This window comes from Tachysurus vachellii, chromosome 3 (assembly GCF_030014155.1).
Source record: "Tachysurus vachellii isolate PV-2020 chromosome 3, HZAU_Pvac_v1, whole genome shotgun sequence".
NCBI lineage: Eukaryota > Metazoa > Chordata > Actinopteri > Siluriformes > Bagridae > Tachysurus > Tachysurus vachellii.
In genome coordinates this window covers 13,007,110-13,025,681 of record NC_083462.1, presented here as the reverse complement: position 1 = coordinate 13,025,681, position 18,572 = coordinate 13,007,110, and the positions used below count along the sequence as shown (strand labels likewise).

The following is an 18,572-nucleotide window of genomic DNA, read 5'->3' as shown; positions in this document are numbered from 1 at the left end:
GCCATGACGAGTGTCATGAGAAATTCTTGGCATGCAAATGATCATGACGTTACAGTAAATAGGCACATGTAATTTATGACATCATCTGGTGACTTTGCCAGCATGCATTAGCATTTTTTTTCCTGGAGAAAATAAATAAATGAATAAATGAATAAATAAATAAATAACAATCTCATGCTTCAGATAGTCGCACAGCATTGACAGATGATCATACAGCAAAAAAGTACACACAATGAGAACTGATTTGACCTTACACTCAAGCGCGCGCGCGCACACACACACACACGAGTGCGCGCCCACGCACAAAATTGCCCTGACAGCCAGTGCACACAGGGGGCGTGTTTTCCCCAACTCGAGCTTGGCAGCAGAGCTGAGTGAGATTGCAGCTCTGCTTACTGTGCCAATAAAGAAGACAGGAGGTTGGAGGCATGGCCGACCATCCTCTACAACTGCTTCCCCGGGCTCTGACTTTGACCTAAATGCAGTAATGCACAGGCATTGCGAGACAGACAGACAGACAGACAGACAGTACATCTCCAGGGAGCACACGCGCGCTTTCAGGTACTGTTTTTTGAATTACTGCTTGTTTAAAGGTGGCTCACACAATGTACTGCGGATAGTTCAGATCGGACCGTCCCGCATAGAAGCTATCCAAAGGGACTCATTTCCTTTGACCTGAATGCATGCTGCATTATTTACAACAGTTCAGTCACTCAGACAGTTAGATTGCTGTCACTATTTGCTCTGCGCACAACATCAGCACGAGCGGTTTTGGAGCAAAAACGGGGGAAAAAAGATGATCGGGTTCATTGTGTAACTTAGAACTTCCTGAACGAATCTGACAAGCAATCCGTACTCATGTCTTGATGCAAGTGTTCATCATTTGGGAAAACAATATCGTAATGATTAGAGGCGCGTGAGCGCGTTGTTTGGAAACAAAGGACATTATTGCGTCACAGTCATTTAACGAGAAAGAGATAAAACAGTGCGCATGGAAGGAGGAGAGGAGTGAGATGTGGAAGAGGATGCTGATGGGGTGTAATGATGGGGGTGGTGGTGGGGTGCTGCTTTTTTTCAGCTAGGTGTTGCGGGATCCAGCCGCGGGGCAACATGATGCTCATCTCATGTCGCATTGTTCGCGCGAACCGAAATGATCAATAGCGTTACATAAGCGCGAGCGCATGGGGTTCGGGTTAAAAAAGCAGGGATTGATCTATGGATACTGTAATATGGTTATGTCACGTGTGCATCCGGTCCAGCACATGCGGGTGCATCACTGTTTCTTTTTTTACAGCCTCTTTGTTACACTAGACAACACTTTTTATTGGCCAGATTTAGCAGAAAATAAAAAGGAGTGCTGCTTCTGCCATCATGCAATCAATCGTTTGTGTTCCTGAGTGCTGTGGATGTGTAAACTCATAAATACTGATGCTTCAGTTGTTCTAATACCTATTGGTCGCGTGTCCTTACAAGAAAAAAAAAAAGCACACTGTAGTGATCCCTTGTGAAAAAATCCCAGTATGGTCTGAGTAGCTAGCAAGCATCTGCTGAAACACACAGCTGGTTAAGTGATTTTTCCAGGTTTCCTGACTGCACTAAATGAATCAATAAATGTTTGAGATTTTATAGTGACCTCGGTGCATTAGGAGCAGTTATTCAAAAGCTGTTTTCATCTACCAGGACTCAAAGATGGCTACCAGTTTGACCAGGTTTGGCAACTGGCAGCCGAACAGATGAAAGTGTTATGGAGGATGTTTGTGAAGTTTTATACTGTATTAATGCTTCATTCATGCTGCTTTGTTGCCTACAGGGTCCTTTACACCTAAGCTTGCACACAGATATTAATGTTGCTCAAACAGTCCCTTGTAAAAGTACACTTTTAGAAGTCCTTGTCACTGGCAATGACTCTTCTGTATCTTTATTGCATTAAATTGCATGGCTATAGTTCACCTTTAGAGTGAAGCTTTCAACATACATTACATACACCTTTCTAGGTAAAAGATACACACAAAAGGTACAAACGCACACTTGGCGGGTGTACCGCGATGATACAGAAAGGAAAATTTAGTTTAGTCCTTTTTTTCTGAGTGTGTAGAAAAGACACAAGGGCATAGTCTGGTTTAAGAGTTTTTCAGGATGAGTGTTCAGTAAGCTGTCACCTAGAAGGAAAGCGAGACGGAGGGTAAGTCAGGACAAATAAGGCACTAGTTCTGAAAGCTTAGCAGAGGCTAACAGCAAGCTGGATGTGGTTGACATTTCTCATTTCCACACAGGTATTATTAGTACGGTGTCAGACAAAGATGCGTCATTTTCCATTCGACAATATGGTGCTTTTGTAAATACATCAATGCAGATGACGTTTATTACTGGATTACAAGAAACCAGTTGTAAATCGTTAATAGAGTTTAAGTACAATATCTGGTTATAAATTAAGAGTACTATAAAAATCAAACCTTTTCTTTGTTAGATTTGTGCCTGATATTGCAGTTGACAATAAAAGAGTATTGCTCCAGGACATAGCTGTTGCAGCTTGGTGATGCTGGGATTTGAATTCACGATCTTCTGATCAGTAATGTACTGAACCACAACTGCCTCTTTATAGGAAAAGATAGAAAACACATTTATTTTCTTTACTGTATATAGGCAAATTTGTAACCCCTTATTTTTAACATTGAATATTGTGGTCTCTTTGGTTGGGTATGAAACCATTTGGTTGGTATGGTTAGAAGCTGGTAATTATTAAGTAGTGATCACATTAACTGTTTGCCTTGCTATTTTCTTACTGGTGTAAAAAAAGAAAAATCAGCTAGCTAACGCCATCTTTACATCCACTGCCAAAATCATATTAAAAAAACATAGACTTAGTTGTACTGTGTCGATTAATTAATGTATCAGTAAGTCATGTGTAAAAAACATTTTTATTGTTGAAGCTGTTCTCCACTGATGAACCTTCAGGGTTGGGGGTTGAATTCCCACCTTCACCCTGTGTATGTATGGAGTTTACATCTTCTCACTGTGCTTTCCTTTGGGTTCTCTGGTTTCCTCCCTCAGTCCAAAGACATGCATTGGTATAGGCTCCGGGTTCCACACAACCCTATGTAGGATGAATGAAGAAAACGGACGGGATATTTTTGATAACATTCTATTTTCCCTTGCAGTCTATTAGCAATAATCAATCTTTTTTAATGATCAATCTTTTAGAAAAGTCGTGTTTAAAAGTTTGCACGAGACAAACCAAACCAACGATCCTCATTTCATAAACACTTTGTACACATGTGAGTATGCTGATTAATGCCAGTTACACATAAGATACACATTACAATAAGCAGGCCGGCTATATATTATGTAAGACCGTAACAACTCATAGAAAAAGCCAGAGTTGAGAAAGGGTGAATTAGATGTAAGTAAAACATAATGAAATGTTGCCACAACATGCCAATTATCTGCACACCAGTACCAGTAATGCAGCTGTGCATCATAGCAAGTCATGCAACCTGTGTGTATCGTATGTGTCAAAGGAAGTCGAGCAGCACATTAGGGAGTATATGGCACAATGCAACATGAGACATATCAGCTCGGTCACTTAGTGCTGGCTGTAATACAGTGTAACACAACATCAAAAGATGATGGTGATGATGAAGATGATGATGATGATGATGATGATGTGGCAAACAGAACCAATTAAGTCCTTGCTCATTGTTATTTGAATAACTGGTTTTATTTGTATTAATTTAGGGACCATGATATGTTTGCTCTGTTTTTGTTATGTTTCTCTTGTTTATTATTTCGTCTGTTATTTCTATTCTAATTAAATACCCTGGTATAAAAGTGCAATGCGTAAGATTTAAACATATAGCCGACGACTTGAGGTTTATATTAGTTGGTCTTCTTATGCGTAATTTTACACACAGGACAGCATGAGTTTTTTTTCTAGAAATTTTCAGAAATCAATGCGTAAATGTCTTGCGTAAATATTTGCACGAATAAATCTCTTCAGATCCAACTTGATATGACACCCAGTGTTACACATATGATAAGATTTTTGCCCTGTAATATTGAGCTGCTTTCCAGTTTGTATTAGAAGGCTGCAGCTCCTTGTGCCACTCACATGGGAGATTACTGTTTCAGATGTTCTCAGACCCACCCATATAATAGCATTATCTAATGCACATGCTGTCTCATAACACATGCTATACATCCACACTAGAAGAGAATCCTCTTTTTGCAAGTCACTATAAAATATTACAGCTTTGCTTAACATCTAACATGGCAGGAAAACATGGTTATGAGTTTGTTTTTAGGCTTACCATGTGCCGCGTTGGCCTACACCCCCAAACCCCTTTTAATATAGAGGTTGTATTTAAAATAAAAAAAAAAAAATAATAGACTGTGTGTGTGTGGGTTGGCAATTGCCTAGTGGCTTCCACAAAAGCCAGTGGTCGTATTTGTCTCATGTTGTTTCATCAGAGATTTCCCTATTGCCTATAGCTTTGTAAACCCAGCTCCATTTTCCGTGCCAAATATGTGACTTGTTATTGCGTCCATCAAGCAAGAAAATGTGGCGTGTCAAGTTCTACAACCCAGTTGAACATTCTGCTGAGAAGTCACCTGAATAAACACTTCCACTCCCTGTCTTAAGCTCTTTCAGGTATTTCCCTCAGTCGGTTGATTTATTTCTGCACAACTGGAAACGCTAAACACATTAACAAACCAAAAACACAACAATAAACGCACAGCAACATACTGTAAAGCAGAAACGGTAGAACCTTATTAAATGTCATGCTTGTTGCTGATTGGCTGCAGCATACAACGTTCTAGGAAACCGAAATAAAAAAAGAGGATGTTTTTTTGTTATCTTACAAGACATTAATATGAGGATGTGAACAATTAAATCCAATTGAAAAGAAAGAAAAAAAGAATAACTTATAATACAATAACAAGCATGTGGTGTTTATTACGGACCGATTTTTTCAGTTTTGACTTAATGTTCATGTGTTTTCTGGTTATCTGTTTGTTTTTAAAAAATTTACTGATCTGTTTTTGGTTGTATTATTGTGTTTTCTGATCTGTTAGTGTGTTTTTAGCCTTTTTCGTTTTTTGAGATGTTTAGTGAAAATCTGTGAGGTAAATTGTTGGCTAGTGTCCTGAAAATCAATAGAAGATGAATGTGAAATACACAGATTTGTCTGTAAAGGTTTGTATGGGAGATGTAATGAGAGTATTCGTATGATAAGGGCTCAAAAATGATGCGTTGAATTGAGATGAGCCTCAATTTTAATAGTTGTTTGCAGATTGATGTGCATATAATAGAAGTCAGTAGTGGGATGTAACACACTGAACTGACTGAACTGAAGGAGAATATTAGGGTTTGGAGTAAAGGTTTAAATCATTTCTGAATGTATCATGTGTGTGATTTTATATTCAATTTATGTTTTCAGAAATAAATAGATGCAAAATATTGCATTGCTACTGCACCCACCTACACCCACCTACACACACATGCACACAGACACTCACGCACACACACTCACTCACACACACAGACTAGGTGAATATTTAGGGCTACACTACAATTAAATGCTTGTGATTTTGAGGCATTCTGATGCATGCTGGACATTCAGACCCCAACAGACCCCTTCCTTTCACGTAATGTCCTTACATACATCCTCACTATATTATCTAGTGTTGTGGCAATAGTTTCAATTTGCTTTTTCAAATATAACAGCTATTTTTGACTGTTCACTGCCTATTGAAGCACAGGAAGTGGTTATTAGCAAACAATATCAATCTTCAATAATGACAAAAATGACCCATAATTCACAGTGAAGAAAATTATATGGTAGAGTGTAATAACGGTGCAAAGAAAATGAATTAAGGTATATTTTTCTCCAAAGTGGTCCCTGGAGATCACAGGGACATTTTTCCTTTCAAAACACTCTGGTTTTTACTGTCGTCGGCTTTTGGCCAGCACGGTCATTGTCAGCACTGAAACTGTAAGATTGATAGACATGAAGTGAATTCTTGTAGAACTAGTAACAGAGCTATTTTTAGTAATGCAACCTACAATTAGTCCTCTGTATTACATTATTAGAAACACCACCTAATAATCCTAAATATCTCAAACCTGACACTGATCCTCAACCATCATTCCCGTAACTCTGTGGAACTCAACACCACTCTTTGTTAGGAGTGTTCTGCCAGGATACGATTTAACTTACAGTGCCTTTTTGCTCTGAGGTACTTAAGACAATCCTTCTGTAATCACCCTTAAAGTCTTTGCCGTTAGCCCAGGGGAATAATGCCTTGATTGTAAAACTGATAGGCCCAGAGCCCAAACGGCACTCTGATTGAGTGTCATCAGAGCCAGAATGGAGTTTGATTTCTGCACACTTAATATGAGTAATACGAGAACAACTCTGTGGGAATTAAATCTGTTCCCTTCCAATAAATAAGTGTTTTAACTTTCAGGTCCAAATTTGCTGGTTTCTTTGGCACATTTTCGAATGGTACTGGAGCTCTGAGATCATGACGCATCATGAAAGCTCCACGATGAATTACAGACTGTGACTTTACACAAGCTTAGAACTCTTTCCAGATTTTACAGCTGGTCCGTTTTAGGTTTCCAGTCCAGGTATAATGCAGCTGAGTAAGCTGACTGGTCTCTCAGTAGATGGCTATAATCAAGAAGTAGTAATAAATACAATAGTAGTACATTCATTCAACAGCAACAACAACACTACATCTCCCACCACCACCAGCAAGAACACTTTAAATCGTCCTTCTTTGCTTACCAATATTCATGAAACTGACAGCGGAAAAATAGATTCATTTATTCATTTAGCTTCACTAAACACTTTATCCTGGTCTGGGTCATCCAGGATCCTGAGACTATCCCAGGCACACAGGTGGAGATGAATTGGGAATACAGATTAGGTTCTTTTAGACTATTCATTGCCTTATTGAACATTTTTGTTACATATTTATGAGGTAATAACCTTGAATGTAAATAAAAGTTTTGTGGTATGATAAATAAGAAAAGACAAAACATGGAGACAATGATAAATAATGCTCATGTTTGAACAGAAAATAGGCTAAACGCTAAGATCCTGTTAAACAACACTGATTCCTTCTGATCCAGAGAGTCAGCTAGCATGATTTCATTTACTTAAGCCGAGATTTCCCAGTGAACCTGGTGTTAAAATGCAAACACATAGTATGAAAACAGCAATAGATTCCTCATTCATTTGGGACTGCTGCAGTCATATCAGCAGATTGCCTCCAACAATATGGTTAAACATTAGTTACAGATGTAACTGGTGTTACTGTGGATAACAGCCAGGGGTAGTGAGAATCACTTGGAAATGCCACTGTCATAAAGGCATTTAATCTTGAACCTTCTCAGGTTAGCACTGGGACTGAAGGCTTTTATAAAACCACATATGTAATTAGCATTCTGTTTCACCTTTCCTTACTCCCATGGGTGGTACATAATGGCTGGATAACATATGCCAACAAGGTCATGAGGAGTAAAAGTCACCTTAGGTTGAATCTTAGAATGAAGATCAGAGATGTCCACTGCACTCACCCCTGGGATGGGTAATGCTCACCTAGTATAACCTGGCACCCAAATGAGAAAGGAAATGGATAAAGTTAAAGTCATGATAGGTACTTAGTAAAAGGAAAGACTAGCCTGTCTCTAGGCCATGTTAATAATGTTCCAGTGGGCCAGCATCTAGTTAAAGGATCTCCCTTTTTCTTTCCACGATGACACAAGAATAGTTTTTTCAGAGAATTAAATGTTCACTGTCCAAGGTCAATATCACAACAGTGTGTTTACCTGTTGCAGCTTTCATGGAACACTTCCACTGACTGATGAATTGAATGAATGAATTTTGGGCATGGAAGCCTTTATTATCACCACAAATACATTACAGCTCAGTGGAATACTTTTCTTCACATATTCCAACTGAGGAGGTTGGGGTTGGAGCACAGGGGCAGCTATGATACAGCACCACTGGAGCAGAGAGAATTAAGGGCCTTGCTCATGGGCCCAACAGTGGCAGCTTGGCAGTGCTGTGGCTTGAACCCTGATCCTCCGATCAACATCCCAGAGCCTTGACCTTTTGATCCTTCACTGCCCCCGACTGATACCCAATTTGCGGCCAAAGACAGCCATAAGGTTTTCCCAGTGTCTCCCAAATAACCAACAAAGAATACAAAGAGGGGACTGTGACCAAAGGAAGCAGTTTTTTGAACTGGAGAAACCTTGAATGGCTTCAGAACAGGGATACTACCACACCAGGCTATTGGGGAAATATGGCAGATAAAGTTACATCATTTTTATTAAAAAGGATGTCACAAGCATTTGAGACCCCATACCTGTCGATATGCCACCCACTAGGGCTGGGCGGTATGACGGTATATTCCGTTTCCGCGGAATAAAATGTCTACCGTTAAAGGTTTTTCTATTCCGTGCATACCGTGAAATTTAAATTAGTGGGCGTGGTTAACGTCACGCGTAGCACGCCTGAATCTGAGAACGATTGAGAAGCGGCACATAAGCGTAGATAAGAAGGAAAACATGGAGAAAGACATGCATGTGTCTTGATGATAAACCAATCCCGAGCAGGAGGAGGAACTTGTTGTGAAACGAGGCGCGACATCAGTGGTATAGACGTGGTTCGGGTTTACAAAGGCTGACAAAGAGCAGACAAATGTGATTTGCAAACTGTGTCACACGAATGTAACCGTTACCCATGCTAGCACGAGTAACTTGTTTTATCATCTAAAAATGAAGTCTGTTCTCTTTAAACTCTAAAAATGAGGCCTATTTATGGTGAGGTTGATCTAAAAGTTGAGAGTCTCATTCACTACTAATGCTAAATAAAAGAAAAATGAACAAAATAAGACGAGAAAGCCTATTCTTTATTTTTAAAGTGTTAAAGTGGTGTTTAATATATTAAGCACGTTCCTTTTGTTGATTTACCTGAAAAATTATTATTCCGTGATATATACCGCTACCGTGAAATAAAATAACATTCCGTGAAACAGATTTTTGGTCATTCCGCCCACCCGTACCACCCACTGTATTCTTATGCAGCCACATACACTTTTAGCATAGATATGGACTTGCCACTGTCTAGCATCACTGAATAAAAGTATTTGGGGTCTTGGGCAATGCACTGGATCCAATCTGTGGGTACACAACCGCTAACAGTTTCCACCAGCTTCCGTTGGCATTCAGTACCTGTGTATTAGGGACTGGTGCATTCCAGAGTATTTAACAGACTACTAAGTCACAGTCCTTAGTTGTTCATGATTCATGATGAGGCATGGGTGACTTGGCTAAGGATGCCAGATCCCTCTGTCCATTAGAGACAGCAGACGTGTTTCGAGTGGAAGCAGTAGTAGGAACGTGCCAAGTAGCCATCCCAAAGCCACTCAGACTTTGTGGCCTTGTGAATTCTCAGAATCCCGTTGCCTTGTTGGTTGTTGTCACTGAATGTCACAACATGGTCTGAGTGACCAAAATGTGGTGAGGAAAACATCCCTGAAATGGAATTAGGAAGAAACCTAGAGAGGAATTTCAAACAGAAATACATCATCATCTGGATAAGACCATATAGTGAGATTGTATATAATTCCCTTTAAATAAAAGTACACTGTATAGTCAAGTGCAGTTGTGTAACCTTTTGCTGCCTTTAGCTCTAAACTTATTTCCTTTTCTCTGATGCAGAAATGTGGCAATGGTCTTACTTACACATGAATTCGCTCATGTTTGCAGAGTGTGTATTGTAAACTTAAATCAAGCTTATAAGTTTAATGTGCTAATTAAAAAAAAAATAATAAAAAAACACGAAAAAACGTCTGGTTTTGACAGACGGTTAAAGCAGCCTGTCGGGAATGTTGTTTTTCTGTTTTAAATGCTCATTAATTTCTATCAAAAACATAAGCCACTGGAAACTAGCCATTACACACAAACACACTTTCTAAGAGTTGTGAGTGCTATTGATTTCTCTGAAGAGGTTTTTGGTAGAGTTTCTCATCATCTCTGTTCATGAAATTATAGAACATATGTCTGGTGCCCCTCTGCATTACATCACCTTGCTATCAAGCAGCATGATCTGCTGTTACAGTTGTACCACTAGAAAAACAGAAAATCGCTTGATTTATAAAGTTCAACAGTCTTTTATTTTTCTAAACGTTTTACTTTTAGGTATATAGAGTGAACATCAGACTTACATTTCACAGGACTGGCTGGATGTAGAGATATATATTGATATTAATGTTGAGTTAAACCTGGAACAGAAAATTGTATTTACGAATCACTGGGTACTGTATACCTGTTTTACAGCCAGCAAAGAACAGCAGACCTTACTGTGGTTGGAAACGATGACTTAAGTCCTGTTACTGGTTGAATTGCACTGAACAATAGATCAGTGTTTCTTAACCCAGGCACTGTGCATTTTGACTTCCTTTCATTCATTAACACACCATAAAAAAGTATTTAGTTTTACAGTTTTTCAAATTTGCCTGATTCAGGTATATCGGAAAAAAACTGGAAAAAAGGCCATGCATAACGTTTCCAGAAGTGTCTAAGGAACATTCTGACCCAAATTTAGGCCTTATTTCAAATATGTTTTTGGGTTGAACTTTTGATCCATGTGTACAAAATAAAATAAAAAAATAATAATTATATTCTCCAAATGGCTATCCCTTAGACAATAAATCTGACAGGAAAGCTACCAAACAGGAAGAAATTTTCTAACAAGGGAATGCAAACAATTTGTGCACCAATGATCCTAGCATTTATTTCTCATCTGTATTCCTATCACATTCCCACATCATTTGTTCAAACCCTGGTTTAAAATAATGACTTATTCGGAATGACTGAATACCTACTCATTCATGCATTTATCTTGTGGCAGCAGTGCAATACATACAATCAAGCAGGCATGGAGCAGCAGCTTCAGTTAATGTTAACATCAAATATCAGAGATTTTTTCCACATATAACAGTTTCTATAGTTTACTCAGAATATAATGTCTTGTTGATGAGAACGGTTAACAGAGAATGTGGCCAGACTGCTTCAAGATGACAGAAAGGTTACCGTAACCCAGATAACAACTCTGGGCAACTGTGGCAAGAGGATAAGCAGCTCAGAATGCACAACACATTGAACCTTGAGGAGGATGGGCTACGACAGAAGCAGATGACGTGAGGTTCCACTCCTGTCAGCCAAGAACCGAAGGCAGCAGGCTCAACAAAACTGGACAGTAGAAGACTGAAAAAATGTAGCCTGGTCTGATGAATCAGGATTTCTGCTTAGACACACAGAATGTTGGGTAAGAATTTGGCAACAACAGAATGCATTCATGGACCCAACCTGCCTTGTGTCAACAGTCCAGGTTGGTGGAGGTGGTGTAATGGTGTAGTAAAAGTTTTATTTAGTTAACACCCACCAATCATTGCTTAAATGCCACAGGCTATTTGAGTATTGTTGCTGCTCATGTGCATCCCTTCATGGCCACAGTTTCCTCATCTGCTAATGGCTACTTCCAGGATGATAATGCACCATGTCACAAAGTAAAGGTTGTTTCACACTGGTTTAATGAGTTTGGTGTTCTTCAGTGGTCTCCTCAGTCATACCTTCACAGAATACCTTGGGGATGTGATTGAACAGGAGATTCACAACATGAAAGTGCTCCTGAAAAATCTGCAGGAATTGTGTGATTCATGTACGATTATGTCACCAATGGAAAAAAGAACAATTGTCAAAGCAACATTTCCAATATTTTGTGGAATCCACACCATGAATAAATTTAGCTGTTTTGGAAGCAAAAATAAGCCATACCCCTTTCTATAAAACGTACAACAATATCAATAACATGGGAGTATTTCCTCTAACTCTTGGAGTGGAAACTCCTCCTTTTCCTAGTTTTGCTGTTTTCAGCACCAAGAACCTTCTGGTAAGAAGATTAGATGTTTTCCCAGAAGATCAGTGAGTGACAGTAAGGCTGTTTTTGATCATTAAAAAGAAGAACTAGATGGTCAGCCTTCTGTACGAGTTTTACTGGAAGTAAAATGACTCATACGTTATGAAAGTTTGTTAAGGGGTAACATTAAGTTTTCTTTAACTACAGCTTCCATGTGCCTGTTAGTGATGGAATTTTGATTCGAGCCAGACCTGCGGTTTTCTTGTGGTCACCCCTATAAGAACTGTCACAAGAACACCCTAGACCTAAGGATAGAAACAAACATAATATTCAGCGATGACTCAACAAATGCTGACTGTGTTGTTTACTATCTTAGGACAATGTTGGTTGAGCAGTTAATAACAGGTTTACCAGAAAACTCTTGCCACAGGGGGCAACATGCCAAGAAGTGTGTGTAATTCAACTTCTATATCTGTACTGTATGTGTTTTAATATCTTTGTGGGAACCTTTTACTAAAGCAGGGGTATGAATAATGACAATTAGGACCTTGTGGGGACGTTTGGTTGGAGCCCATGAGGAAAACTGCTTTAAGAAATACGCTGCTTAATTTAAAAACCTAACAAAACACCAAGGATAGGGTTAGATGGTGGTCTTAACATAGTATTAATTAGCTGCATTAATAATTATATCGGTGTAAGGTCCTCATGAGGTTAGTAAGAGAAGACCTGTGTGTGTGTTTGTGTGTGTGTGTGTGTGTTTGTGTGTGTGTGTGTGCATGCGTGTGTGTGTGAATTGTCACGGTCTCTTCAGTCATGGGTGTTTCTTGAAATGTAGGTATAGCCGGGCCCTTGTTGTTGCAATTGTTAGTTGTCTAGGTAGTTTAGTACTGTATGTGTGTGTGTGTGTGTGTGTGTGTGTGTGTGTGTGTGTGTGTGTGTCAGTGTGAGCTAATGTTTTTGAGGTCATGTATGTATGTATGTGCAATTTTGATAGATTTAGGTGTAAAGTGGCTCCCCACTAGACATCAGGTGGTTATTTATACCTACTTCATCGGCCTGTCTGGATTTTCACAGCAGAATAAGGACTTTCTTTTACTAAACATGTGCAGCATTTACAGTTCTTATATACATTCTCTGTCTTTCTCTCTCTCTCTCTCTCTCTCTCTCTCTCTCTCTCTCTCTCTCAGTCTGTCTCTTTCATTCTCTCTCTCTCTCTCTCTCTCTCTCTCTCTCTCTCTCTCTCTCTCTCTCTCTCATTCTGTCTCTTTCATTCTCTCTCTCTCTCTCTCTCTCTCTCTCTCTCTCTCTCTCTCTCTCTCTCTCTCTCACTCACTCTCTCTCTTTCACTCTCTCTCTTTTACTCTCTCTCTCTCTCTCTCTCTCTCTCACTCTCTCTCATTCTGTCTCTTTCATTCTCTCTCTTTTACTCTCTTTTACTATCACTCTCTCTCTCTCTCTCTCACTCTCTCTCTCTTTCACTCTCTCTCACTCTCTCATTCTGTCTCTTTCATTCTCTCTTTTACTCTCTTTTACTATCACTCTCTCTCTCTCTCTCTCTCTCTCTCTCTCTCGCTCTCTCTTTCACGCGCTCTCTTTCACTCTCTCTCACTCTCTCTCACTCTGTCTCTTTCACTCTCTCTGTTTTACTCTGTTTTACTCTCTCTCCCTCTCTCTCTCTGTCTCTCTCTCTCTCTCTCTCTTTCATTCTCTCTCTTTTACTCTCTTTTACTATCACTCTCTCTCTCTCTCTTTCTCTCTCTCTCACTCTCTCTCTTTCACTCTCTCTCTTTCTCTCTCTCTCTCTCTCTCTCTCTCTCTCTCTCTCTCTCTCTCTCTCTCTCTCTCTCTCTCTCTTTCACTCTCTCTCACTCTCTCTCATTCTGTCTCTTTCATTCTCTTTTACTCTCTTTTACTATCACTCTCTCTCTCTCTCTCTCTCTCACTTTCACTCTCTCTTTTACTCTCTCTCTCTCTCTCCCTCTCTCTCTCTCTCTTTCACTCTCTCTCACTCTCTCTCATTCTGTCTCTTTCATTCTCTCTCTTTTACTGTCTTTTACTATCACTCTCTCTCTCTCTCTCTCTCTCTCTCTCTCTCTCTTTCACGCGCTCTCTTTCACTCTCTCTCACTCTCTCTCACTCTGTCTCTTTCACTCTCTCTGTTTTACTCTGTTTTACTCTCTCTCTCTCTCTCTCTCTCTCTCTCTCTCTCTCTCTCTCTCTCTCAATGTCTCTCAAACACGCCACTGCCATGCCCATACACCTATATCTACAAATGTTCCCTTCATACCTCAAACCAGCCAGCAGGGCGTCCAGAACAACATGGCAGTTTGGAATCTTGCAGCTAATTGTCTGAGATTGTTTACGTTATCTGACAGTATTTGGATCTTTCTTTAACACAAAAGTGAAACAGTGATTTTTTTGTGTGTGTGTTACACATATTTAAAAAAAAAAGTCTGGCTTGCAAATATCACCCAAAAAAGGCTGGGCTCTATGAGTCTGTGAATGGGAGGGATGGGACACTATGTGTTTTGTAAGCATCAGTTGTAAGTATGTATGAGCGTATGTATTGGGAACAAGAAGGATAGCACTTTCCTGCTAGTGTGCTCTGTGTGTACATTATTATGTGTGTGTGAGTAGTCTTAAGACTCTGTTATATACATAGTAACCTGTTCATTTACACCTGCCTAAGACCTATCTCTGAAGACCTCTTCTGGTTACATGAGCTTATAGACACCCATGATCCATCAGTGTCACCGTGATTGGCAGGGTAGGAACCAGACTTAGACAGCGTGGACAATTTTGCTCTCTTGACTTCCAATAGTTTTTAGATTTTAAATATTATGTATATATTGAAAAAAAAAACAAGAAAAAAAAAATGAAAATGACCTCATTTGCACATTTTTGTTTCTTTTTGTCTGTCTGTCTGTCTAATCTGTCTGTCTGTCTGTCTGTCTGTCTGTCTGTCTAATCTGCCTGTCTGTCTGTCTAGTCTATCTATCTGTCTAGTCTATCTATCTATCTATCTATCTATCTATCTATCTATCTATCTATCTATCTATCTATCTGAAATGGATAGCAAATGTTGGCCAAATGCTTAATGTAATCTTTATCTCTACACTAATCTGATGCAAGGTTGTAAATGTGTGATTTTAACATCTTTTTTTTCTCACCCACTTATTCATACCGTTCAGATACATCTGCAGTAAGGAAAAGCTTGGGAAGGTGTTGTGTGTGTCAATTAGCTTCATAGTCTAGGAATGACTGGTGGTGTCAGTTGGGGTCAGTTGGAAATTCGTTGCATCAATTTACAAGAAGTAGAGGAAGGTGTGTAAAGAAACGTGTGTGTTGACTGGATCATCTGAATGGTGTGTAGGATTCTGACTGATGGGTTGTTTGTATATTTGCTCCACACGTACTAACTTTAATAATGCTTACTTATCTGTTGAATTTTACACTTGTTGCCAAATGTTTCATAGTCTTGCCACAGACCCCTTACATCAAATATATCAAATAATATGTGTCTCATAAAACTCATCAAACCAGTTATTTAATACACTTGAGCCTCTTGTACTTTGGGTGTGTGAATCAGCTTTTCCCCATCTGTCCTCACTAAGCTGCTAGTTTACCTCACCCTCCATGCACACATGCACAGCACATCCTCTTTAAAAAGTTGCAGCTGGAAAAAACATGGTAAGTGATGTCAGAGTGTTTGGGCTTCTTGCAGCTGGAGCATGGCACGTCTGGGAAGCCGGGCAGTGAAATGTGGACGTTCTCCAGAGCCACTCTAACCAGAACTCCCTCCCTTTTTTTTTTCCACCTGCGACCTGATTCTTTCCATCCAGCCTCTAAACCGAGCTCTGATGAACGCAAGAACTGCATAGAGAAACAGCATTCGAAATATATCATTACTCAGGAAAAAGAGTCCTTTCCTTTTTTTTTTTTTGTGAATGAACCGGCTATGTAACTTCATACATGCTAATGAGTCATGAAATATCAAATCTGATGCAATATTGTAGAAATTTGATATTATTAACATAACATCGGTGCTTGTGTCATGAACCAGCAGAGAACCTCCTTGTGAACGGCAGGATATCGTGTCACCTGTGAGCTCGGTGTATCTCACCTTCTCTCTCCGCACTGGCTCATTCATACATTTTCTCTCGATTTCATTCTGGCCCTTTCTCTCCCCCCAACAACACCCCCCACCTCTCTCTCTCTCTCTCTCTCTCTTTCTTTCTTTCACTCTCTCTTACTCTTGTTCTCTGTCCTGCTCATTCAAAACCTCACCAATCTCAGACTTTAACCAGGCTGGGAAGAAGACCTGCTGTTTTCCTGGTAATAATACTGATAAATATTAATAATATTAGAGCACCGCTTGCTGTCTGCAGCTCACCTTCCTCTGTGGCTGAGCTCACTGAGGCTGGTGCTGCATCATTCTTTGTTAGACTGCTAGCACTTGAAGGATATTATGTTGATCTGTAGAGCGTGTGATTGTCCGTCCTACTGAGTGAAAGTACGTTTTGTGCTTGTGGTGATACAGTGTGCATGTGAAGTCTGTGATGTTGTTGCGTGTGGCGCGAGCGGTGTGTGTCGGAGAGAGAGACGGAACAGGCTGCGAAAAAGATGAATGGACTGACTGTCTGCTTCACTCAGTCTCTCCCTCTTTCTTGCTGTCCTCACACTCCCGTTTGCTGAATGAGTCCTGGGGCGACTTTGAGGTTTGTCCGCTGCGCATGTGTGCAGGCGTGCGTGCGTGTGTGAGTGTGAATGTGAGTGTGTTCAGAAACTGTTTAATGTCAGCACAAGGGTTTTGTCTCCAGAGGAATTGACACTGGCATGCTGCTGATGAAGCTCTTACTGTCAACAGTGCCTTGTTAATGTTGTATCTGTGATAAGCTACTAGAGCAGCAGAAAGCAAGGAAGCCAGTCTGCAATGCAGGAGACTGAATTCGTTCTCTTTCTTTGGGAATGACATCAGTAAAAGCAACGCAGCCTCAGAGCTGCACTGTTTGTTCATAGCGAGGCGTTTTCACATTGTGTAACTGTTGTAGCTCACTTTCGTATAGTCCTCATTTGAATTGCTAGAGGTCAAGAAGGCGACTCTATAGAACACATAATATAACAACAACAACAAAAAAATATGGTGCACAAATGTATTATGTTTTGTGTGTTATGAGATCACTGTTGTACCTTTAAAAAGGATCAATTAACAATAGGAAAAAAAATATAGGTCTTTTGTTTTGGTTTTTGTTCTGGATTATTTCCTCTTAAATTATTACACATACTACTCCAGCGTTTGGTCAGATTTGGAAAGGAGCACTTCTAATGGTTGTTGAGTGTTGGTCATTTTCTGGTTGAGGAAGATGAAGGAGTGAGGGATAGTGAAAGAGGGGTGGTGGTGGAGGTGGTGGAGGTGGTGGTGGAGGGTGCTACATTCTCTCTGTGTAGTCAGCGAGGATGCTGTGAGATAAATTTAGCCCTCCAGCTCTGCTTCCATCTGCCGCCGCATGGTTTAGGGCCGTTGCCATAGGAACAACCATTGGGTGCCCATTAGTGGAAGAGAGAGGGTGAGAGATTGATGAGATTTCCAAAAAGCATTTAAGCACCATATTTGTTTATTTGTTTATTTTTTTATTGATTAACCACATTGAATGACATGTAGATGTATTAAACAAAATCATTTGGTATGTATAGCGGTGCTTATTAATGCTTTGAAAAAACTCAAAGAAATCATTAACATTTAGCCTTGACCTTGCTAGGACATGCACACAGTTCATTTGCCTTGTGATTATTTCACTTGCATGGTTCTAGTTTTGTGTTGCATTCAAACACAAAACACTGCATTTTGTCCAAACTTATATCTTTATAGCATAAAACCTATAAAAATGAATCCAGACCCTATGATCTGCTGCCCCTGCAATTTGTTCAGTATTTCATCCCATAAAACCTAAATCCTGTGCTGAGATTTTCATCCATTTCCACTGTGAGGCTTCATCATAACACATTTTGAGTCAGGTGATATTTCTGCATCCTAATCAAGAACATGTGTGAAGAACAGTCATGCCTTTTGTTTTGCTTCCAACTTCCGCCTGCATAAACAGACCTTCTCTTTAAAAGTCCATGCATTTCTCTTTAGCAGTGCAATTTAAATAGTGTGCAGACATTATGCAATTCAATTCAATTCAATTCAATTCAACTTTATTTGTATAGCGCTTTTTACAATGGACATTGTCTCAAAGCAGCTTTACAGAACGTAAACGTAGAACAGAAGATAAACATACGGAGTAATAATATTAATATAATAAAAATTCAAAATTCAAAATATATCTAGTTCACAGTGTACATGTATATGTATATGTGTTTATCCCCAATGAGCAAGTCTGAAGTGACTCAGGCAGCAGTGGCAAGGAAAAACTCCCTTAGATTGGTAAAGGAAGAAACCTTGAGAGGAACCAGACTCAAAGGGGAACCCATCCTCATATGGGTGACACTAGATGGTGTGATTCCAGATATACAATCAGACAAATGTTGTATTGGTGTAGGGATCACATGGAGTTCAGATCTCCTCTTAGTATCACAGAGTCCAACTGGAGCTGGTAGATCTGTAGATGTCTCAGGATTCTCACAGAGAATCAG

General features: G+C 39.7%; 1 protein-coding gene across 2 annotated transcripts in view; it reads left to right on the top strand.

Moving 5' to 3' along the window:
* Positions 1 to 421: 421 nt before the first annotated feature.
* hivep3a (HIVEP zinc finger 3a) overlaps positions 422 to 18,572 on the top strand; it is a 40,638-nt gene continuing 22,487 nt past the window's right edge. The window contains exon 1 of one of the 2 annotated variants that reach the window (XM_060865807.1): positions 422 to 561. The gene's annotated coding sequence lies outside the window, so the exon portion shown is untranslated. Of the gene's footprint in view, positions 562 to 16,206; positions 16,272 to 18,572 lie in introns of those variants that run through there. The other variant, XM_060865808.1, reaches the window with a different exon arrangement.